Source organism: Rhipicephalus microplus, chromosome X, assembly GCF_043290135.1.
Source record: "Rhipicephalus microplus isolate Deutch F79 chromosome X, USDA_Rmic, whole genome shotgun sequence".
NCBI lineage: Eukaryota > Metazoa > Arthropoda > Arachnida > Ixodida > Ixodidae > Rhipicephalus > Rhipicephalus microplus.
The window spans coordinates 72,453,495-72,478,534 of NC_134710.1; positions in this window are offsets into that span (position 1 = coordinate 72,453,495).

Here is a 25,040-nt window from a genome sequence, read left to right on the forward strand (position 1 = left end):
TTGTTTAAATTGTACTCGTGGTCCGTGTTGACAGTTAGTCATTATTTAATGAAACAAGAAAACCACGGGACAAACATACAGCGAGAACTCACTTAGAAGCGTCTTGAACAAACAACAATTATGAACTCAATGTCGTTAGGTGTGTTTTCAGTTCTCTGAAAGGCACGCTAGCCATCAGGAGGTATCGTCTGCTTTGGCATGCATTGATAATCTCAGTCGCCTGTTAAGACGCCATACTACCAGAGTTAGGTGCATAAAAGAAAACAGCAGCAAACACCACTTCGAATCATGATTGTTTTATTGTGTCGTTCAAGCTTGTTTCCAAAAGAAAGTAGATAAAAATCTACACCAAAACGCTTAAGAAATTAAACGGAGTGCGGGTGAATCTCATCAGTCAACACTGCAGGTGTCACCAGGTGTCACCAGGGCCGGCGACTACTTAAGCTGCACGAAGGAGCCACAGCAGCAGGAGTGGCAGTTGCGACAATGCCGTGTGTTCCGTGCCGCGAAGCTGGGTCCTACCATGATGTGGCAACCCTCCGAATCCCTTTACACGATAGATGTTTCCTGCGTGTCAGACAAAATGAAACAGGCACTTCTAAGGAAGAGGGCCATGATTTCTCACCTGCCCAGCACCTATGCTTGGAATCCCGTAGCTATGGCGCTGAAGGAACGTCCACCTTGCATAGAGGACAGTGGACGGCAGCCAGTGGCGTCCTCTCAGCGACGCCCAAAGCAGTCTTCTTGGACTCTGGGTGGGTGAATGCATGACAGGATATAGCGCAGACTCTCGAGAATGGTCACCCTGATGGCTCGAACGCTCTCGGCTCTCAAGCATCTGTGCAGCAACTCCGCCAACGCTGTTACTCTTTGCCACCGGGCGATGGTGAGGGAAATGCAGATCCCGGGGACGTAGCGTCATTGAATACCATCTGGATTGAGTGCGTCAGAACTACAGTGGTTGAACATTAAAGCAAAATAGAAACTGAATGAACGGGCATAAATGCGCGAGGACACGTGGCCTGCGCTTCTTCGTCATCGTCTAATACATTATGCTTGAGAGAAGACAAAGAAGGTTGTTGTTAAATTGGCTACCGTATTACTTCTATGGTAACCAAGTAGAGAACCCAAAAACTTTCGTTTCGTTCTACTTTTGCTATCTTCAGCATAGGCTCAAGCTCAATTCAGGATGAAACAATGTTAGCACTGTACTAGTAATAATAAATAAAAAATATTTAAACAGCGTATAAAATATATAAAGACTTCAGCTAGTCTTTTAAATCAAGAATAATTTTGAAAGCAATACAGGTTCGCGTTTTCTTGCCTAGATGTATTGAAAATTATAATTAAAAAGGTGATTTGATTTGCCCTCCTTGTTCAGCCCATTACACCACTAATTTTGCTCGTATGAATAACGTTATTAATGACATTTCGGATACAACTATGTGTCGTATTAGAATGTTTGCTGACGACTGTGTGTTGTGTACAGAATTTACCGACTAGACAGATTCCACCCGGCTACAGGATGACCTTAATCACGTGGAGGTATGGTGAAAAACAATGATATGGTACTAAATACTAACAAATGCTTTCACGTCCATTTCACCAAAAGGGTCAACAGGTTTACAAATCAGTACAACTTCAACAATAAAGTTATTAGAAAAGAACACAAATACGAGTACTCGGGTGTCACAATTTCTGAGGGTGGGGGATGGTCTGAACCCATTGCTAGTGTTCTGAGCAGAGCTGGAAAAGCCCGAGGCTTATTACACAAAAAAATTAAACATGTAACCAAGGAGAATAAACAGGCCGGACATTACGCCTATGTCAGACCAATACTGGAATACGCCTCTCCTGTGTGGGATCTGGTTCACAAAGTACACATTCATGCACTCGAGCGCATTCAGTCGATAGCAGCAAGATTGGTTCTGGGAAAACATGACTCAACTGTAAGCTTTCAATGTATGAAAAGAAATCTTAATTGGCAATACTTAAAGATCGAAGACGTAATTTAACATTGAAACTATATTATTCAATTTATAACAAGAAAACAAGCAATATTTCTTTAGAATATTTAAAACCAGCGCATCATCATTCAACTCGTCATGACCACAAATTTAAAGTGTGGCCATACAACCCCAGAACGGATCTTTTTATGCTTTCTTTTTTCCGCAAGCCATTGTCGAATGCAATATGTTACCAGCTGATTTATTTGGCCGCAAGACAACGGACTCATTCTATGAGGCACTGTGCCCCCCACTATAATGCCTAAGATGGCGTTGCGGGTAATCTTTAAAAAAAGTTATAAAGGCACTTTGCAGTTGAACTCATTGCTTTCAATCAGTCGTGAACGCAAGTTCCTCAAAACAACTCTGTTAATTTGAAATCTCTGTGTATCTCAAGAGGCGACAAATCCGACATTCTGCGTTCACAACACGCACAGTATGAAAATTGACGTCACATGATGTCATCATCGAAAATATCACACGCCACTGTTGCATCGTCAAGAGGCCAATCACAGAATTATAGCCACTGAATGTTGGGGAAGGTAGGAGCACGTGACTTTGTTGTTCGTTTTTTCCCCTTGTCTACGTTTTACGTGGAGTTTAAACTCAGATTGAATAACCATCTCACCCAAAATCCTGTTCCTATTAGTTATTTAGGGCAGCTATGCAATTTTTCAGTGTATCTTTTATTGATTTCCGACAGAGCGCTGTTGCAACCATTGATCAATTTCATGCCACATGCGAATGTCCCAGAATTCGGCCAATGCGTGGAGATATTTTTTTTCTTCATAGCGCCTTTAGCGTCAAAATCATCGTCATGGTTTTCCAAGTTTCGCTTCTCTGCGTCACTCTGGCTAAGTTTTTAGGCCTGTGTTGGCAGAAAAGTTGCCTAGGCTACTTGGAAATTTCTTGGATACTTTCTTCTAACTTTGATGTGAGCGAACTTATAGGTAACTACTTATAGGAGTGCGGCGATGGCGTAGTGGTTAGAGCATCCGCCTCGCATGGAAGAGGTGCGTGGTTCAAATCCCGGTACCGCGCAGTTCCCAACCGGATTAAAAAAAAATCCGCGTGTTGATGGAACTGCATTAAGAGGCCTGGGGTGCGGCCTCACCGGCAAACACCGCCGAGAACGCACTCCCTCACCAGAGAAGGATTGGCCACCCTGGTGCAGTATCTGGCCACTACCTCCCACATGATTACGTCAAATAACTCACGGCCCTCAGTCCCCAGCAGCTGCGAAGCAACTGACCACGGCGGCGGTCAGATCTGCAACGCAGCAGAGGGTGCTAAGAATCTCTGGATCCGGACAGGCCGCCATTGGAACCTGAACTTGGCAACGTTTAACGCTAGAACCTTATCTAGTGAGGGAAGTCTAGCTGTACTATTCGAGGAGCTAGAGGGTGTTAAATGGGATATAATAGGGCTCAGTGAGATTAGGAGGACAGATGAGGCCTATACGGTGCTACAGAATGGGCAAGTCCTTTGCTACAGGGGCTTGGCAGACAGAAGAGAACTGGGAGTGGGGTTCCTCATTCACAGAAACATAGCTGGCAACATAGAGGAATACTATAGCATTAATGAAAGGGTGGTAGGTATTGTAATTAAACTGAATAAAAGATACAAGATGAAGATAGTACAGGCTTACGCGCCTACATCCAGCCATGATGACGCTTCAGTTGAAAGCTTCTATGAAGACGTGGAATCGGCAATGAGTAAGGTAAAAACACAGTATACTATAGTGATGGGCGACTTTAATGCAAAGGTAGGGAAGAAGCAGGCTGGAGACCAGGCAGTAGGAGATTATGGCATCGGTACTAGAAACGCCAGAGGAGAGCTACTAGTAGAATTCGCAGAACGCAATAATTTACGGATTTTGAATACCTTCTACCGAAAACGAGAAAACCGCAAGTGGACATGGAGGAGCCCTAATGGCGAAAATAAGAACGAAATAGACTTTATAATGAGTGCACACCCTGGAATCGTGCAGGATGTGGATGTGATTGGCAAGGTACGATGCAGTGACCATAGAATGGTACGGTCTCGAATTCGCCTAGACTTGAAGAAGGAACGACAGAACTTGATACGCAAGAAGCCAATCAATCAGCTAGCACTGAGAGGGAAAGTACAGGAATTCAGAGTGTCACTGCAGAACAGGTACTCGGCTCTCAGTGAGGAAACCAACCAGATACAATGAATGATAATCTGACGAGTATCATTACGGAGTGTGCAGTGGAAGTTGGAGGCAGGGTAGTTAGACAGGACACTGGCAAGCTTTCACAGGAAACGAAGAACCTAATTAAGAAGCGTCAAATCATGAAGTTATCAAGTACAACAGACAAAATAGAACTGGCAGAGCTTTCGAAGTTGATTAATAGACGTAAAGTATGCGATGTAAGAAGGTATAACATGGAGAGAATTGAACAGGCTCTGAAAAACGGAGGAAGTGTCAAAGCATTGAAGAGGAAACTTGGGATAGGCAAAAGTCGGATGTATGCACTAAGGGACAAAGAAGGCAAAATAACTACCAATATGGATAGGATAGTTAAGATAGCGGAGGAGTTTTACAGGGATCTGTACAGTAGCCGAGACAACCACGACCTTAATACTATAAGAACTAGCAGTAACCCAAATTACACCCCACCAGTAATGATAGAAGAAGTCAGAAAAGCTTTGAAGAGCATGCAAAAGGGCAAAGCTGCTGGTGAGGATCAGGTAACATCAGATCTGCTGAAAGATGGAGGGCAGATTGTGTTAGAAAAACTAGCCACCCTGTTTACGAGGTGTCTTCTGGCGGGAAGAGTACCAGAGTCTTGGAAGAACGCTAACATCATCTTAATACATAAGAAAGGAGATGACAAGGACTTGAAGAATTACAGGCCGATCAGCTTGCTCTCTGTAGTATACAAGCTATTTACAAAGGTAATTGCTAACAGAGTAAAGAAAACATTAGAATTCAATCAACCAAAGGAACAAGCAGGATTTCGAACAGGCTACTCATCAATTGACCACATTCATACTATCAATCAGGTAATAGAGAAATGCTCAGAGTATAACCAACCACTATACATAGCCTTCATAGATTACGAGAAGGCGTTTGATTCAGTAGAAATATCAGCCGTCATGCAAGCACTGCGGAATCAGGGCGTAGATGAAGTATATATAAACATTCTGGAAGAAATCTACAGGGGATCAACTGCTACCATAGTGCTTCATAGAGAAAGCAACAGAATACCAATCAAGAAGGGTGTAAGGCAGGGGGACACAATTTCCCCAATGTTGTTTACCGCGTGCTTACAGGAGGTTTTCAGAAGCCTAGAATGGGAACAGTTAGGGATAAGAGTCAATGGAGAATACCTTAGTAACCTGCGCTTCGCCGATGACATTGCATTGCTGAGTAACTCGGGGGACGAATTGCAACTCATGATTATGGAGTTAGACAAGGAGAGCAGAAAAGTGGGTCTTAAAATTAATCTGCAGAAAACGAAAGTAATGTACAACAACCTCGGCAAAGAGCAGCGCTTCGAGATAGGTAATAGTGCACTTGAAGTTGTAAAAGACTATGTCTACTTAGGGCAGGTAATAACCGCAGAGCCGAACCACGAGATTGAAGTAACTAGAAGAATAAGAATGGGGTGGAGCACATTCGGCAAGCACTCTCAAATTATGACAGGTAGATTGCCACTATCCCTCAAGAGGAAGGTATATAACAGCTGTGTCTTGCCGGTACTTAGCTACGGAGCAGAAACCTGGAGACTTACAAAGAGGGTTCAGCTTAAATTGAGGACGACGCAGCGAGCAATGGAAAGAAAAATGGTAGGTGTAACCTTAAGAGACAAGAAGAGAGCAGAGTGGATTAGGGAACAAACGGGGGTTAAGGATATCATAGCTGAAATCAAGAAGAAGAAATGGGCATGGGCAGGGCATGTAGCGCGTAGACAGGATAACCGCTGGTCATTAAGGGTAACTGACTGGATTCCCAGAGAAGGGAAGCGGGTTAGGGGGAGACAGAAGGTTAGGTGGGCAGATGAGATTAAGAAGTTTGCGGGTGTAAATTGGAAGCAGCAAGCACAGGACCGGGTTAACTGGCGTAACATGGGAGAGGCCTTTGTCCTGCAGTGGACGTAGTCAGGCTGATGATGATGATGATGATGATAGGTAACTTGTGACGTTGCGTCGGCTCGGAATTCAATATGGGGTTAAAGTATGCAAAATTCTTTCATATTCCAAAACTCTATAAAGCCCTTACATTACACAAAGGATGAACTTTCATTAAATTTATAAGACAGTTGGCAAACTTCAGAAATTCTTGGGTGTTGCCCAGAATGAAAGGGATGTATATAAGCTTCAGTTTTATGATCTGTCAGCCAAGCAGACCTCAAGCACAAACAAGAAAAATGCCTTTGTTTACGTGCCTGGAACTCAGAGAGAGCTGCTGCCTTGTGCTTAATTTTCAGGACTCGTATTGCTACAACCAACTTTAAAACGCATCATCGGGAGATAGAAGGCCAATGTAAAGCGCTCCGTATGTAAGGCGCTCTGTATTGATCGGCACAATGTGTTAAATTGATAAAAATTGTTAAGAAAATTGAATGTGAGTCTGCACTAAAAGTGAAGTATGAGTCTGCCTTCTGGAACCCACATCAATCGTATATAGTCGATCCTTTTATTCTCTGCAGAATCGCGCTACCATCTATATTTTCATTCACTAAAGCTACTGTAAAAAAAGACACGAAGAGCAAACACTCGTTCGTTGAGCAAGCTATTCTATTCTCTCTTTGTCTTCTTCCACTTCGAAGCAGCCACCGAGCCGCGTTGCCGTGCTAACTCTCCACACTAATCCACGCTGTGGGCCTGGTACACAAAGAGAAATAATAGTTCTGTCGAAACAACGCACTCGTTTCTTGAAGCGTGACGCGTACCTTCAAAGTTATTCTTTTTATGCTGGTCATGTGCAAAGCTTGCATCTGAGCTGCTAATCTACCAGGTATTCTGTCCAAGTTGCTAGGTGATAGTGAGGGACGTTTCGAACTTCTTGAGTAGCTACCCGCCCGAGCACCTGCCACTCCTTAGTACCCATACCTCTTCTCTAATGTTGTACTCCGAGGCAGGTTGCCGGCAGCGCTCCTAACAGCGCTTTTGATTTACTTGCACCCCTTTGCTCTTTTCCTCGCCGCCACTCTGAGCTTCTGGCAGGCGCTAGTATGGTTTTCATAGTGTCTGATTCTAAGAGGAGCGTCAAGGCTGAGGACCTGCTTTTAGTTGGGGCAGCTTTCCATAGACCATTTCATATGGTGTCGGACTAGTAGACGTCTGCATCACGGTGTTAAGTGCGTAGCCATCCGCCCGAATGTGGACATCCCTGTAAGCCTCTCTTTTCTTGTTGACTTTGGTATATGAAGCGAGATTTGCCTGAATACTTTGATTAGTGCGCTCAGTAAGGCCATTTGCCTCAGAATGGAAGGAAAGCAGATGTGTTTTGCTTCTTTACACCCGCCTTGCAAAGGTACCTTCGTAGTCCCCGGCTGCGAAATGTCGTGGCGTGATCCGATATCAATTCATTTGAAAGTCATGACCATTAGAATCTGCACTCTTCAGGAAATTGGCCAAACGAACAGGGGCAAGAGATGACATGACTGCCACTTCCAAGTACTTTGATAAATAGTCTATAGCTACAATGATGTAGCGGGTTCCAGAGGTTGTGGTGGGGAGCAGCCCGATATAGTGGATGCCCAGGTATTAAATATCTGGTCGCGTATCTCAACAGTTGTCAACAGTGCAGGCTGCATTTCGCCATTTCGGGCAGAACTAGCTTCAGTGAAGTTTTATGGTCACCGACGCACTTCCAGTCTTACATTGTTTAGCAAGTTCTTTAAATGCATTCCTAATTATACTTCATAATTTACACTACTGGGGGTGCCAGTTCCTTGGTATGAAATGGTGGAGCGCACGCGCCTCATTCTCTCCTGCGCAACGCCGCGTTGAGCACCAACATCAACGCCACCGTCAGTGTCAGCTTTAGCGCCAGAACAAGCGCTTGTGCCGTCTGAAACTCTGGAACAGCAACTCTTGACGCTACACTCCACTGACCACAATGGCGTAGTTTTCAAAGCCCAGCATGCAGCAATTCTAGGAATCACATATATAGGGTTTCTAAATAACGAGAGAACCACCACGTACAAAGAGTCTTACAATTCACCTATAAATTCTCTTTACATTCATTCGTCCTTTCAATAAAAACACTACCTCTCGCTCAAGTGAAACATCTCCGTGCGGCTTCGCATCTACACATGGTTCCCTTTAGCGGGAGATACTGTTTTTATTCAAACAATGGTGACGTATTTTTTGTGCTTTGGACAACTTGCGAAAAAGTGGAATAACCTCTCCAGAGCACGAAACTACTCGATATGCAACGAATGACTTGGCTGGTTTGACGGGCAACAAGAATCAAGAGAGACCACCACGTCAAATCTCAATGTTTTGTTTTATGAAATAAGACTCTTAAAAATAGAACCACTTCCTTACTTAACGCTGTGCACCGAGGAAGTGATAAAACGTTCTGTGCCCCCCCCCCCACCCGATTTGAATCACGAGGTTGGTCGACGGAACCGGACTGGTGAAAACAAACGCTGGAGCGCACGCTACGAAGATGCTGCGAGGTCTGCAGTGAGAAGCTGCACCACTTCCTGCTGTCGCAAGCATCCACGCCACTTGTGATCACAGATGTGTCCTGCGTGTTGCATACAATGAACGCCAGTGCACTCTAGAGGCAGCGTACTTGTTGCTCACCTGCACAGCTTTAGTGCTTCGACTCTGGAAGTTTTCACCAGATCGTTAATCAGGTTTGGTAGAATGCAGCCAGCGATGTCCTTGCAGGGGCATTGGCAGTACTACTCGCTAGCTTTGGACAGGTGAATGCATGCATCAGATGAGCCCCCCCTCCCCCCCATGTACTCGAGGAGGACACTTCGAACGTTTTCGGCCCCCCTTCCGTTCTTGCCGCAGTTGGGATAACGCTGACTTGCCTTTCCACCACACGATGCTGAAGTGGTGCAGATCCTGTCTTTATTCCAATGACGGCTTCTGCTTGTAATCGATCAGTCCAACGTCAGTTGGCAAACACGGTCACCTTGTCGAACGGCAATGCTGACTGCATCTAGCAGAATGGCGACAGTATGGTTGGTTGGTGGATTGGTTGGTTCGTCAACAACTAGGTGCTACCAACCTAGGGGCATAGGCCGTGAATGGGATGGTGCCTTGTTTTTTAAATTAATTTACTTCTTGAAAGGAAGGGTTGAATTCATTAGGTAATAAGTGAAAGGTGTTAGATTTCTAAACAAACAAACTTTGAAAAGGATAACATAATAAACACGCACTAAAAAGAAAAATCTTCATAAAACAATTGAATTTATCGATGTTTACATTCTATTCTTTTAGATTCTCGTGAGAAACTTGTAACGGCGGTAAAAAGCTCTTGTGGCGGAAACCAAGTTTGATTGCGCCAAATGAAAGATTGAACGGAAGCGTCAAGTTCAAGTCCAACTTTTGTAGGGGTTCTTCTAGTAGTTTTTTCTTCGATGTTGAATTTTCAGCATGACAAAAGAAATGCTCCAAAGATTCACTCTCATTGCAGTGAAGGCAGAAAAATGACTGTCCCATACCCGACCCGTGAAGGTAAAAGTTCAATGAAGGGACTCGACAACGCAGCCTTGTAAACACTATTTATTTATTTCTTGATGAACACCACTTTTTATTTCAATGGAACTTTAGCTGTGAATAGTCTGATAAAAAACAAAGGACATTTTTCAAAGTTATTGGCCGCGTTGCGTTTTTCAAAGCGTGCTGCTGGTATATATTTCGAAATAGGCAAACTAAGTGAAACAGGACAATCAAGGGAAGATATAGGTAGTGCATCTGTGTGCTCATTGAGAGCTAAACCTCAATGGCCTGGTACCCAATCTATTCGAACGAGTCGCACATGTCTACGAATGAGCGAGTAGAAAGTTTCTGAGGTACGCGAAAATGTTGGTGAGCTTAAGGCAGTACAGACAGAGAGACAGTCTGTTAGATCAATCACCACTGATAAATCTTGAGCCATTTTACGCAATGCTAGGACTATTGCTAGTAGCTCAGCTTGGTAAATAGAGGTAAAGTCGGGTAATCGAATTGAGAAAGCCCAATCTAGAGAGGATGATACGATTCCTACGCCAGCCTTATCTTTGTAAACAGCAGTGTCAGTCGCTATCACAATGGATGTTTCTAGATTGGCCAAATGATCTGCCAAAATGCCTTTTCTTTACTTATATGGTAATTTTTTTCAATCTTGGGATATATATCATCAAGTTCTATCCTAATTGCATCTATAGTGTTGAGTACAAATATTTCCCAAAGCTTAACTCTTGAAGGGTCCAAAAGTTTTGTTGTAATTATTACTCGAGGACGCCATGATTTAGACCATTGGTGGTTGAAAATAGAGGTCTACAGATTGATGAACACATACTGTGCCCTCCTCTGAGGTGATGCATAGAATTTAAGGAATGTTTGTACAGTAGAAATATGAAATCATTTGATAGGAAAAGGCAGGCGGGATTCTTCATGCGAGATATTGTTCGCAACATATTTAGGTAGCCCTACGCATAAGCGTAATGATTCACCTTCTGACAGAATTAGTGGTCAAATTTTGTAAGCCGGAGCACCAGAAAACAAAACCCAGCTGAATTCTAATATTGCTCGAAGGAGGAGGAGGAGGAGGAGGAAAGTTTAAGCCGAAGGACAGGGAAGCAAGCCAGTTCTTAGACCAGCTGGCTACCCTGTGCTTGGAAAAGGTTTGAGGGGAATGAAATATGATATAAAGTGTTGCAAAGAGAGAGAGAGAGAGAGAAATACAAAAAATTACATCAAAGCGTATAAGACACTATAGTCTGTCACTGAGGCCAGTTGTCCGCAATAAAACGTAGCAAAGAATTGAAAGTATTTTGGGCTGAGGATAGGCTCGGCCAATGACCGAGAAACCTCGTTCCGACAAAGGCCGATCATCCAGTCTATCCAGAGCTGCAGTTAGTTCTTGTCTTGGCGCGTTGTAATGGGTGCACTCATATGAAAGACGCGCGATGATTTTTTTTAGCAGCCGCAGTAAGTGCACGTAGAGGAGCTGGCCAATCCAATGAGATTGCAGTTTGCGTTCGTGAAGGCCACTCCAAGCCACAGGTGGCATAGAAGTCTTCTCAGCTCCAGATATCCTTGACGGAAGACGAAACTGCAGATCAGGATCAAAGTTATGCAGGTGTGCGTTTGTGAATTCTGTCAAGTTTTACTGTTTCAGTGTGAGATCACGTGCAAGCGAACGAAGTATTGTAGCTGCGTCGGTTCTTGAGAATGGGATAGCTGTGTATTGGGTGCCGTCGTGTGCAGATCTAGCGGCCTCATCTGCGTGATCATTGCCATATATATATACCGCAATGACCTGGTATCCACTGATACATTATGCTGTGCTGTTTCTCGTTTGCTTGGTAAATAAGAAGCCTTATTTCAGCTACTAACTGTTCATTAGGTTATTGGCGAGAGGGTGACATAAGACATCGAAGAGCTGCCTTCGACTTCGACAAGAGAGACCAAGTTTCCGAAGGTTCTTTACCTATAAACTCCGGAGCTGCATGTATGGCAGCGAGTTCAGCAGCTGTCGACGATGCAAATGCGATATCATGAATTTGATTGTGATGTGCCTTGTGGGAATAACCACTGCCCCTGCTGAGCTTACTGAAGACAAAGAGCCAACCGTGTAAATGTGAAGGCGTTCATTGTGCTTCTCTTGCAGGAAGAGTAATGTGGCCTGTTTCAGTGCTAGGTGTGGCGATTGTTTCTCATTTCGAAGCCAGGAATTGTTAGAAGGTCTTTTAGTGGGTGTAGGCACCACAATGGTAACAGCGGCCGTGCTGCATGTGTCAAGTGCAACGGAAGCACTGCGCAATGCTGAGCTACAGTTGCGCTGACCGCTGAGTGGGGCCTAGAAGTTCGAAGCGAGGTGAGGCGATGTGATGGAAGCCGAGCGAAATGTCTTAGGTGCGTTCTCAAAGCCTCTATGCGGATATATTTGTTGACTGGATAATGACGCGCATTGATGACTGTCGCTGCTGTAGACGGGAATCTTGGGAGGCCAAGGCATATTCGCAGTGCTTGGGCTTGGATCGACTGGAGAACGCGCAATTTTGTTCTTCGAATCCCACAAAGCACGGGTAAGCTGTAGCGCTTATCACTGAGAAACAGAACAGTGTAGATTTGAAGCATTGCTCGTACCGATGCACCCCACGTTTTTCCAGCAAGAAACCTCAGCACGTGGGTGATCATGGTCAGTTTCATTTTCATGTGGGCAATGTCAGGGTGCGATCGCGATCAACTATGAATCCGAGGAATCACTGGATATTCAAGTAGTTGATCGTGTGTCCGTTGATTTTTATAACATATGGACTCATTGCCTTATGTGTCAATGCTATACGTGATCACTTCTCTGATGACAGCTCTAGTCCCCGTTCTTCCATGTACTTTGTTGCTAGTGTAGGCACTTTCTGAAACCGGGCACGCAAATGTAGTCGTGTGACGCCTAACGGCCAGATGCAAATGTCATCTGCATATATTGATAGATAGATAGATTTTGTAAGTGCGTCAAGCAGGCCGAGGAGCACTAGATTGAAAAGTGTGGGGCTAAGAACACCACCTTGAGGCACACCACGACAGAAGTAATGATGCATCGCTGTGCCATTCTCTGTCTGTACAAAAAAAGTTCTGCCTTTCAAACAGCTGTCGATCCATTGGTGAAGCCGACTCCCTATTCCAACATTTTCCATGACATCCAGAATGGTTTCATGTGATACAAAATCGAACGCGCCTTTCACGTCCAAGGAAAACGCTGCAGATAAACGTTTCAGTCTGTTTTGATGCTGCACAGACAAGACCAGTTCAATAACATTATCAATTGTTGACCACCCACGCCGGAAGCCCGCCTTAGCATCATGGTATACCTAGTGGTGCTCCTGGTACCACTTTAGGCGAGTCAAAATTATCCTCTCCATCCCTTTCCCTAAACAGCTAGTTAGCGCGATGGGGCGATAAGAGGTCAAGTCCAGAGGAGATGAACCTGGGTTAAGCACAGGGACGAAGCAGCTGGATTTCCACGAATGAGGGAGAAATTTGGTGCTCCACGAGTCGTTGTACACTGATAGAAGGGCCAGTCGAGCTGCTTCACCGAGGCTGCAAAGAGCCATGTACGTGATCCCATCCGGACCAGGTTATGAGATCTTTTGCGTGCCATCAAGGCCACTTGGAGTTCTTCTAGAGAGGTGGTACGTACACCCGCGTGATGCTGTACTACACCTTATGGTATTTGCCTGGGGAAGTCTTTGGATTTTCCGTGTTCTTAGGTGTATGTGAAAGACTCTCTAATTGTGATATACCTGATTGTGCTTACAAGTGGACATAAATGGTTAGTGCTTATGGCATTCCGTTATTACATGAAAGAAATTACGGGACTTCTTTGTCATAGAATATCTGAGTACATCTCTTATCGGTACATGTTACACCCCTCAGTTACAATCGTGACATCCATATTCCCATGAACTGCTGTAGATGTGAAACATATCAAGAACATATTCTTACGGTTGAATTAAAGGATAGGTAGATTTATTTACAGGGTGAGGATGAAGTTCAGCAGTCGCGGTAAAGATGGAGTCCTCAGGCCGCACCAGACAACGTCGTCTTCCTCTTCTACCTCCCCGGCACATACTACAGCCCGGCTCATACCGTAGCAATATCATAGGAGCGGTCAACATTGTCAGGGATGCCCTGTCACATAGCCCAATCAATATGTTAACCTGTCTCAGAGAAATATACACCTTAAAAAAGTGGGGACTGGTTGACATGACAACGAATTCTGCCATCTGCAAGAAATATAACCTTCGACGCTGCTAGACTTTCGGTGGTCTAGAGTCGTTTGCCAGTAACAGTAGACATATTAGCTTCAACGCATGCTGTGACTGAAGAACTGACCTTTTATGCCCACGTGCAAGTAAAATTAGGCAAATTACTAGACTGTCGTTCATGCCCAAATACACCGCAAATCTAGACTTCTCCGGGCAGATAACGTAAGGTGTATGGCATCACGTGGGTTTACGTACAACCTGTGTCGAGTGCTTTGCAGCACTTCAAGATTCAATCACATTGTGACATTGCTTCATATGTTTGCAGGCCCAACCGCTTAGTTCAGCGAGGTTTCTGAGGATCTTATCGTGCCATTGAGCTGCTGCCTTGCAAAAGACAAACTTGTAGGCTTGTGTCATTGCATGGTTCAGCATTGGGTGGAATATATTCTTACTCCAGACATTTGTAGGTTACGCACTGTCGCTCCTGCTTTTGTAGCTGCTGGCTGCATCTCTCATGTCATCCTTGGTCCCAACAGATAGAGAAAGCCAATATAGACCGACAGTATTACACCAAGCCCTACCTCCCAATGAGCAATGGAAAATATGAAACGTATATGCATGAAATTCAAGGCAGACATTGGTTGCAACACTAAAACTTGCTTTTGGCGTGACTGTAGGTCTACCCAGTGACCATGTTTTTTTTTACTCTGATCGACACGAAGCCCACCTTCCTGCCAGTGACTACACATCTCGTCTATGATACATCATAAAGAAGCTTCTACATAAAGCTGTGTGACAGCGCATTGGAAGGCACATATGGTAGCAGTAAATAGACTCTGCATAATGAAATGATAATGCATAATGAAATGTTATGGGGTAACCATCCCTCATGGGTGTCATGCTGCAAACTTTAAAAAACATTTCTCTCAAGTAACTTTTACTGAAGTTTTATGAAAACAAAACAGATGATTCACTTCCTAAGCAGAATTCATCATCAGTGCACAAATGACCTGAAACAGGAAAAATATCCCAATAACATGACCTCAATAAACATTCCCCACAATGTCATGATTAAAACTTAACGTTAACTGGTTGTTCAGTCAATCTAGCTATTAGAGCCTTTAACAGCATCATTTCTTCTGGCAAAGTGAAAATACTTTTTCTGTTTTATGCATTTGTTATATCTGAAATAATAATTTAGGTGCGAAAAAAATGTCCCATTAAATTTGTGATACCTGGGTTATGATGGCTACATAAATTATTGAATAACAGCTGTCATAATATCCATATTAAAAGAAAAGCGGCACACAAAAACATATATATTGCACAGTTATTGCACTGCTCGGTTATATTGCACAAAAAATAGTTCACTTTTATTGATGAGCGTATCATTTAATCTCGTTGTACCTCACTTGTCATGCGCGGCTATTACTTTTTAAATTCTTGTTGCTCGGATTAAACTTTCAGTTGTGAGTGCAGTGCTGTGTGTGGTTCTTTTCTTTGTCTCCGTCTTTTTGTGCGCCGCTTTTCTTTTAATATGAATATACACCAACTCGCCCAACTTTCTATTCTGTAATAATATCATATGATTCGGTAAATCTATGTTTTCAATGGGTTTGCAAATGTGCTAGTTCTCGATTGCCACAAATAACAAGTAAGAATGTATTTTAAATTTTTATTGCCTGGCACTTACGCTCAAGTGCTATGAAAAATAAAGTGTAACTTCATGTTTGCTGTGAGCTTGACTCCTGCAACACGGCCTCACTCAAAAAAGGTTGAGGCACTATTCTAAATACCTAAATACCTGAATTTTCAATCAGTTAGAATAAAATACGGTGTGGTCTTGCATCTTGAGCTTTGCCTCATTTGTAGATCAACAAGCTAGTGGTCATAAGTCATGCTTATTGTCTTTCCTAACGCATTCACATCATAAAAGCACTGAAGCTTGTAAAGCCACATTTGCAAAATTTAAACAGTAAGACCGTGCATGTGCCCTTGAACAGCAAAAAGCGATATTCATGTAACCATTGTGATGAATTTTGTGAACCCTGCCGTACATCAAACGGTCTTCCAAACATTTTAAGAGGTATGCTTGGTCATCACTTTGACATGGTTTAGTAATACAACTATAGGAGCCAGAAACTTGAATAGGACTGACAAATTAGGTTGGTATAGATTCATGATATAAGAACAGTACAACGGAGAATATTAAAAACAAATGAGCCACAGCAACACAAGCGCCGATTCGCAGCTGACGTTTATTCAAAATTACAGAACAGATATATACTACATCCACACGGCATTACGCAAAATTGACCAGCAATACCAAAAAATAAAAAAAAAGTTGTACACAAGAGTGACGGATTTGTTTACCCTGCAGTGTAATTGAAAGAAAGCTGATGCATTATCGTTTTTCATTTTGACTGCACCTTCTCAATTAGTTGCTTTTTTTTTAAACATCATCGCAGGAAAACTCAGGAAGCTTGTACTCGCGCACGTTACTCAATATTCTTTTTTCCTTCTTTGTCGTGCCAGTCTGAAAACCAGAAAGCTTACTGGATCTCAAGATTACATATATTAGTTCTTCCCCTACTTGTTTATGTAAAAATCCACTAGTATGAACTCTTTTCGACACCACTGTTGCCATAATTGTTGTGTATCTTCTGCCTGAGTAGTTCTTTTTTGAGTCAACTCTAGCACACTGAAATAATATAACTATTCAGACTCCCGGCAGCTTAAGTGCGATGAACTGAATTTGTCGCTGACAGTAAGTCAATGCAGCGAATTTTGCTGCAGCACATGGACTTAAACACTTTAAGGCCAATCAAGTAAGACGACAGTAGTGATGGCATATTTCATATTGAAAAAGTTGCTTGGAGCAAGGCAGAGCATTAAATTTAAAAAAAGGCCATATAAATCGAGGAACATGCGAGCCCTATCTATATACATTTAATAATAACAATAATAATAATAATAATAATAATAATAATAATAATAATAATAATAATAATAATAATAATAATAATAATAATAATAAAAATAATAATAATAATAATAATAATAATAATGAACATGAGAGCCGAGTCTGACAGGGGCTATACAAAAAATCACGCTAAGTGTCATTCTCTGATCAGCTTCCAAGCATCACTTTAGCCTAAGCAAGCCTGGCTTTATCCACTTATTGCATGTAGAAAGATAGCAGAAACACAGTTCAAATATTTTTCTATAATATGCACAGTGTCATTAGAGCAAGAATTTGTTTTTTATTTCTAACAGAGTTCAAATTTGCAATAATTGGAAGACGTTTCAATGTTTACATGCCTCTCTAACTGATATTTATGTCTTTCGTGCCTTTCGTAAGGCACAGCTACTACACGAACATGTCAATGGGAATATATCAAACGGCTCAGATGTGAAAGGTGGCCAAAGATGACCATGCCAGCCATTGCTCATTTATTCGAAAAACACCATCTGCATGCAGCCCCCCTAGTGCCCTCTGTCTCCTTTAATTTGAACACGATGAAAGTGGTGAGCTTATTAGAGAGAAGTTTGGTGAGACGGTTTCTATAAACCAGGAAGCCAGAGCATTTCAACCATGTAAAGATGAGTTGTGTGTTTATATACGCCCCTGTTTCACATCATCGCGACGGGCAGCAGGTCATCGGAGCATTCTTATCGTGTTTGTGAGGTCGAGATTTGGGTTGGGAACATTGAGTGTTCTCAGTTTTCAAGATTTCTTGCGGCATCCACTCTAGCATAAGTTCATGGTGTGTGGTTGACGTGTTCATTGTGACGCATTGTAATCTGCCTTCATGTCTCGTCCGCTTGCAGTCAGCACCTCTGAGGGTATGTTCAAGAGTTGTACTGAAGCCATTATTATGGATCCAGGTCCAAGTATCTTCCATCAGTACATAAGAGCGGGATTTGAGTAATGGCTTTCTTATCCAGCAGTGTGTACTCCTTTTAATATTCTTGTGCAAGAAAGGCATTGAATGTAGGTTTTCATGACTTTTCAGTGCTGTGCATGAACTGCTGACATGCCTGAAAAGTTTATCTTTTTGTTGTAGTGTTGTCTCAGTCAGGACCACACAGCCTCCTGTTGTTTATAATATTTCGCTTCGTAGGATTACTCTTAGCATGCTTCTTCAGTACTTTGTACTGTTATTAAAGCAGGTACTAGCAGGTGTTGACTGCGGTGCTTTTATTTGGTGTTCCACATACTTTTCGCTAGATTCATTTGCACACGAAGCAAGAAGTCAAAGTATGTCGGTAACATTTGCTTTGAGTTTTCTGTTGTTCTTATTGTATTTTAGCCAGGGTCGGTGCCAGGATTCGTCTATACCGAGGATGCACCAACGGTAAGCGAGGTCCTTCAGGAGGAGCAGAGAGGTGGAGAACACTGGCCATTGTATTATGTCTATGTTCCCTCTTGGGAACATAGTAGTAACTCTTATTTATCAAAAATTGGGGTAGGAGGCCTCCAGTCTCCCTGTGCCTTACCTGACACCACCCCCGATTCTAGCCTGTGTCATTTGACTGCTGATGACCTCTTCTGACAGCTCTCTCTCGTGCACTTATTGTTTGTCAGTTACTTACTCGCCTTATCAGTTGAAGGCTGTTCATGTGATGAAGACAAAACTCCATCGGTTCTTGTTTTGTCATTTCCTGATGGCGTATCCTCAGTATCTTTTCTCAGTGAACCCTTATTTTACTTTGCTGGAAGACCAGCAACGTTACAACTTTCAACTCTTAGCAGCATGTTTTTATGGACTTTAAAAGTAATCGCCGCTCTATTCTCCGGTATTCGGTTTTGGATGGATGGCACGTCAGTACTTCTTCTCTAAACTGGTGAGCGTTTTGCAAGCAGGACTTTGTCGCTGCAGTCTTCTGGTACTGGATGCAGTGCTCACTCAGCCAGCCTTATTGGCACATCATAAAACATAAAAAGTGTGGACAAATTACTACAGGTGTGCCCTTTTTTTGTTGCGGCTGTGTATCTTTGCAGTGGTGATGTCTTGAGTATGTATTACTAGCTCGACAGCAAAGCCTTTTCTTTTAATTAGCTGCAAATCACGTGCGAAGAGTACTATTACCACTTGCTAAACTTATAGCCCCTTCATGTGTGAATTATGATGCACTGTCAATAAATGTGGCAAATTCAGAGAGCACAATCACAAGGCACTCAATATTACATTCCAAGAATCAAAACGATGCGTTCTTTTGTGTTAGCTTCACCAAGCCATTACATTTTCTATGAAATAAATACTTGATCATTTTGCTTTAAGGAATAATTAGTTTTCATATAATAAGAATGAAATCATAAGTTTATGATGTGTGTGCAATTAGTTTCTCATTGCGTTATTTCGGTAGAAGAAAAGCAACACTTGACGTTGGTTTTAGAACACGATTTGAGCGACCCATCAAAGATAACAGTTCCTTCACTTGAGTGATCAGCTACGGCTGTGCGCACCAGACTGAGGTCAAGTCAGGACATACTGACTCTAGAGAAGGTTCAGTTCATCTAAGGAACTATGTATTTTACTCTATTCTGGCCTCAAGTTGACACAGCTAGCATAAACAAATTGCATACACAAATGTAGCCACTGATGCTAAAGGGTTATAATTGTTTCTCTCAAAAAATGTTTTCATTTGAAAACACATGGTTGCATAAACCTTGACAAAATGTTTGAACGTGGGCCATGGACTTACAAACTGTGATATAGGCGGAACTTTTTGTGGTGGAGGGAGAGGGGGATGACGTCCTTCGTCTTCACTGCAGGCAAGTCGAGTATGTGTTATTTGGTTCTCGGTATCACATTGCTGAAAATTTCAGAGGTTGGCCACTTACCCAGTGTCCCATTCCTTGGCTATTCCACTGCATTACCTATGAAGCACCCATCTTGAACTTTTGCGCCTTCAGTGGCTCATCATTGCCTCTCTGGTGGACGTGATCATTTTAGCCATTACTAATACAGATAAGCTAAATATCATGATCTGGATGTCAAACTAAAGGTGAAAAGGGTCGTTACAGCTTGAAAAGCCTTGAGAAAACATGTTCATATACCACATGAATATGAAAACTAATGAGAACTTCATGTGTGTAGAGCAGTATAAGTCACAAAGATATAAAATATGGGAAGAGTGATATGCACCAGCTACTTTGGCCTACTGAGCCGTTCCTTGCTTTTAGTTCTGTTTGACTCTCCCACTGAGTATAGGACGCCCTAAAGACACATACACCACAAAAATGCACACAGTGTGTGTGATAATTAAGACAAATGAACTAGTTATTCACTGATCACAACAATCCTGTTTGCTCTTCTGGACTGAGTCTTGAGTAAGGAAACTATAAAAATGTGACTGAGCTAGATTGGGAAACACTGTAAGAAAAATATTTTAAGATCTCACATGCCAAATATACAAAAAATGCACAGCTGCTGACATCGCAGGCAACAGTCTTAAGTACTACAAAGAGTCACTTACTCTTAGCTTAAGATTTATTCATAGATATTGCTTTTCAGTATTGAGGACCAGTCCTGTCACCATCTGTCAAATGATCTTCCTTATGTTCTGAATATTACAGCAATTTTTGACACATTTTCCTGTTTGTAACGTGTGCGTCAATTGATTTCTCGAAAGACAACCAGCTGGTCTTAGCCACACTACTAAATGGAAAATAATAAAAGACAGCGAGTGTAAAATAAATCTCTCTACTTTACAGTAAGCAGCTTGCCAGATTTGTGCAGAGCACTTCCTTCTTTCCACAGACTTTAAAAAACGCAGGAAGGAGAGGGGCGGAGAGGGTTCCGTGGTTCTGAATTTGAAAAAAAAAACACGATGCCGTAAGTATGCGTGTTTCTTGTTTATAAAGGATTTAGTCTACGTGTTATGTGTTCTATGCTTCAGCACGTATGAACTCATGGAAACTTTTTTTTTTGCGCGTCGTACTGCGGCCGTGCTCAATTAAGTCTACGTACTGCGTAAGCTAGCTGATGTTTTGGCTACAGTAGGGCAATGGATATATACCAAAATAATCAACAAAAAAACGTTCCACAAATAAATTGTAACTCGCGACGACCCACGAGACAAGGCGCCCGATGCCCACGCACTCCACCACACTTTACCAACCGCTCGCTGCGATGTTGTAGGTAATTCGTGTGGTCGTTGCGATACAGGAGGCGAGTGTCGGTGCGTGTATCACATTACTGCAAATGCATGTGTTGTACGATACGATCCCCGTAACGCAACTGATAAACCTCAGTACGTCAAGCACTTGTGTGCTGTTAACTAGTACAGCGCTGTGAACGCGAAAAAACGAAATCGGTCGTGGCGATAGCATAGCAAGACACACGACACGATACACTTTGCGTCCGATATCCGCGGAGTCTACAGCGCTTGGCGTGGCATCTCCGGCGTGATGCGACGAAACGAACACCAGCGCGCGTGCACGCCGGGTCACGTCAAAGTGGGTCACGTACAGCCGTGGCATCCGCGGTTGCTTCATCGCACAGACTGCACGATTTTCATCTGGGAAAGCACCGCATCGAAAGTCTGACAGGCGACAAACTCGAAAATTGTTTATCAGTAAAATACTTTACCTTTAGCAACTTCAATCAACAATCATGCATATTAACTAGGTGTGCATGGTTTAATGCCAAAAATATATTACTCATGCGCCCGGCATATTACCCTCTCGAACTTGAAAAATCGACATATGAGTGGAACCAGAACCGCGCCAAAAGTAGCAGACGCCAAAATTAGCTCATACCGGTCCATGTTATGCCAACGAAGTTGACTCTTTAGCCAACGCCGGGAATAACGTTTGAACGACGGGCCAATAATGTCAGCCTAATTGCATGGCTCCGCACATATTGACTTCTGGTTGTAGAACTCGGTCCAATGTGACTGTTCGAATACGCTGGCACAGCCAATATTGGCGGGAAGTTCTGAATGCTGGTCCAACATCACCGTTCTATTCAGCTGGCACAGCCATTATTGGCGGAACGTTGTCAATGAAGGTCGAACATCGCCGTTCTATTCGGCTGACACAGCCATTATTGGCGATACGTTGTCAATGCTGGTTCAACATCGCCGTTCTATTAGGCAGACACAGCCATTTTTGGCGGTGTGTGAAAATATGTGTAAACATTATTGTCGGTATGTGTAAATAGGGCCCTATTGTGTAAATTTTATTCATCGTGGGAACAGAATCGGAAGCCCTGACGTTAACAATGCTGCAGTTTTGAAGTGCAGTACAGCTCCTAGAACTTGCCCCTTTAAGAAGTTTTGGAATTTCCACCTCTACGATTTTAGCATCGCAAAATGACCCCGTCCCTTTGAAAACGCGCGAGCATACAGCTGTGGCTGCTAGGAACGCTGATCGGTCAGTGTTCCTTGAGGCCGGTCTGGCACGGTGAACGGACTTGTTTTTCGAGCACTACCGATCGACTGTGCAGATACGAGGTTTCGCATGTTTGGAGTTTGATTTTATAATTAATAAGGCAGCAGCTTAAACCTTTAGAGCGCTTATCACATTGTGCGGCTTTTTCGGGTGTCAGACACAAGGTATTTACCTATTTGGGTGCATGTGTGCTTTGTTTGCTTGTTTTTTTTTCTCTTGCCACCCCGTGGGGTGCGGCGCAAGTACACCGAACACGCAAATTTTTGTTGTAGATCTTAGATTTTGTTTTTTCGTAGGACAGGATTTGTCCTTAACCGTGTTTTGTAATTATCGAGTGGGACAGATCATAAGGACAATCGGAGTGAAAAAAAAACATGGTCAAAACAGCTGCAAAGTGTTCAGGATGTGTACTTAATTGGAAAATGGACTGCAGACGCGAATAGAGTGAAGGCTGACGCCAAATGCAGGAGATGTGAGATTGAGAAAAAATGAAGAAAATGATGGTTGCCCAGAGTGAAATGCTGATGAGTATCAACGAGCTGAAGACTGCGTTGGCGACAGAGCAAAAAAGAGTGAGGGCTGGGGGAGAAAGGCTCCTAGGAGGCACTAGCGAAGGTGAATAAAGGAGTGGCCGACGGAGAGAACGGTAGGGCACCGGCAACCAGAACGGCGGAAAAAAAAGAGCAAGCAAGTTCCGAAAAAACAGGTTCACCTGTTCAATGGTCGCAAGGCCCAACTTCAGCGAAGTATTGGTGGGGTCGGGAGGGGACAAAGCTGCAGGCGTCAGAGGTGCAGGTAACCCCCGTGTGCAAAACGCGCCAGCCAAAAAGTCACAGCACGTGATAATCGCCACGGACTCGAGTTTAAATCGATGCGCACAAGTAATCAAAGAGAGGTTGAGAGGGGACTAAGAGGGTTGCAGTAGAGATGTTCCTAGGACGCAAGCTAGAAGCAGTCATGAGGCAAGCGAGCGCAAAACACAAAGGTACAGCTGATGGGCGAAACCTCGTGATAATTGCACGCGGTCTAAATGACGTCTTAAATGAAAATATTGCAGGACTAGCGACCACACTGGCGAAAGTGGTCGATGACATGCGCGTCATTTCTCCTCAGGTACAAGTAGTGACATGCATGATACCGGAGGTACCGGTGCGTGACAACAACCTGCAAAGAGGGGTTGTCAACGGAAACCAATAGATATGACGGATGAGTCGAGAGAAAGGCTTTAAGGTGATGGACAAAAAGGTGCATAGGTGGGGTGGTTTTCGAAAAGACAGAGTTCAGTTCAATGGGGGCTACGTCATGAGGTGGGCTGGAGACTTGCAGGATGCACAGTAGCTTTTTGGGGGGGCATTCGGGCCGTTACGGGCCCAGGATTGCTATTAACGAGGAAAACAACCAGAGCGACTCTGTGACAGGTAGTATAGAAAGATACTGTTCCAAAGTGGCATCAATATCTAAGACCCGTAGACTCCGGGGCAGAAATCGACCTAGCCACGAGGGCCTAGCCAATTCAGACGTATGGTATATTAGCCTGCAGGGTGGCAGGAATAGGCTCAAGTGGGAAGAGACGGAAGAACAGCTAAGGGAGGAGAGGCCGATGGTATATGGTTTTGTCAGAGCACAACTTAGGGATATGGAACAACCACCTAACAATGCGGACTACGCGTGGGAATATTGTAATAAAACAGAAGGCAGCAGAAAGGGGGGTGATATTGGGTCATTCATTCATTAAAGTACAGACAGGCAAATGGTCAAGCAGGAGTGCAAGGAACATTCATGGCTGAAAGGGAAAGTGGCAGGGCAAATGACACTCCTTTGTTTCGTGCACGTGTGGACGGAAGCAAAGGCCAGAGAGGAAAACCAACAGATAGTGCAGTGCATAGAAAACGACAGTGACGTTCTAGGAGAAGCGTGTGATGTAATTATATTGCACGATGTGAATGCGCACATAGAAGATATGGATGGATATACTGATCCAACAGGCAGAATGCTAATGGATATGTGTGAAAGGCATGATTTAATCATTTGCAACAGCCCCGAAAATCCTGAAGGGCAGATAACATGAGAGGTGGGAAGGCTTCAGTCGACGATAGGTAACACAATAATGTCACATAGGATGTATGATCGGCTAAGGGTGTAGAACATAGATGAATATAGGTCCAGAAGCTTAGGTAGTGATCACAAGCGTATAGAGCTGAGCTTTTTAGGGGAAATGAAATTAGAAAGGTGGCATTACGGGCAACCATATGATAATATTTAGTCAGAAAGTCAAATAGAAATAGCAACTTAAGAGATTGAGAAAATAATCACCGAGGAAACTAAAACAGAGTGGACGTACACGAATCTAGCTCAATTGTTTGAGTTAGAGCTTGCTAAGGTACGAGTCAAATCAACCGGGAAAAGCAGACACAAACCCAAGAGCTGGGGGGACGAGGAAGTTAAGAAAGCCAGAGTAAGAGGTATGATGTCAAAAGAAAATGAGATAACTTTTTGAGCTGCAGAAGGGAAGCGTCTGATTTTATCAGTGAGAAGATTGGAAGAAAGGGGGCCCAATGGATGGCGGAAGTGAACAAAAAGGATAGAAAGGTAGCTGCAAAGATTTAGAACCATCTCAAATTTCTGAGTACTAAGACAAACATGAAACAGAGTTTTATAACCACAGTTCAAGGGGTCAGACTAGAAGAGGTTGAGGCAATGAAATGTATAAAAACAACGGTG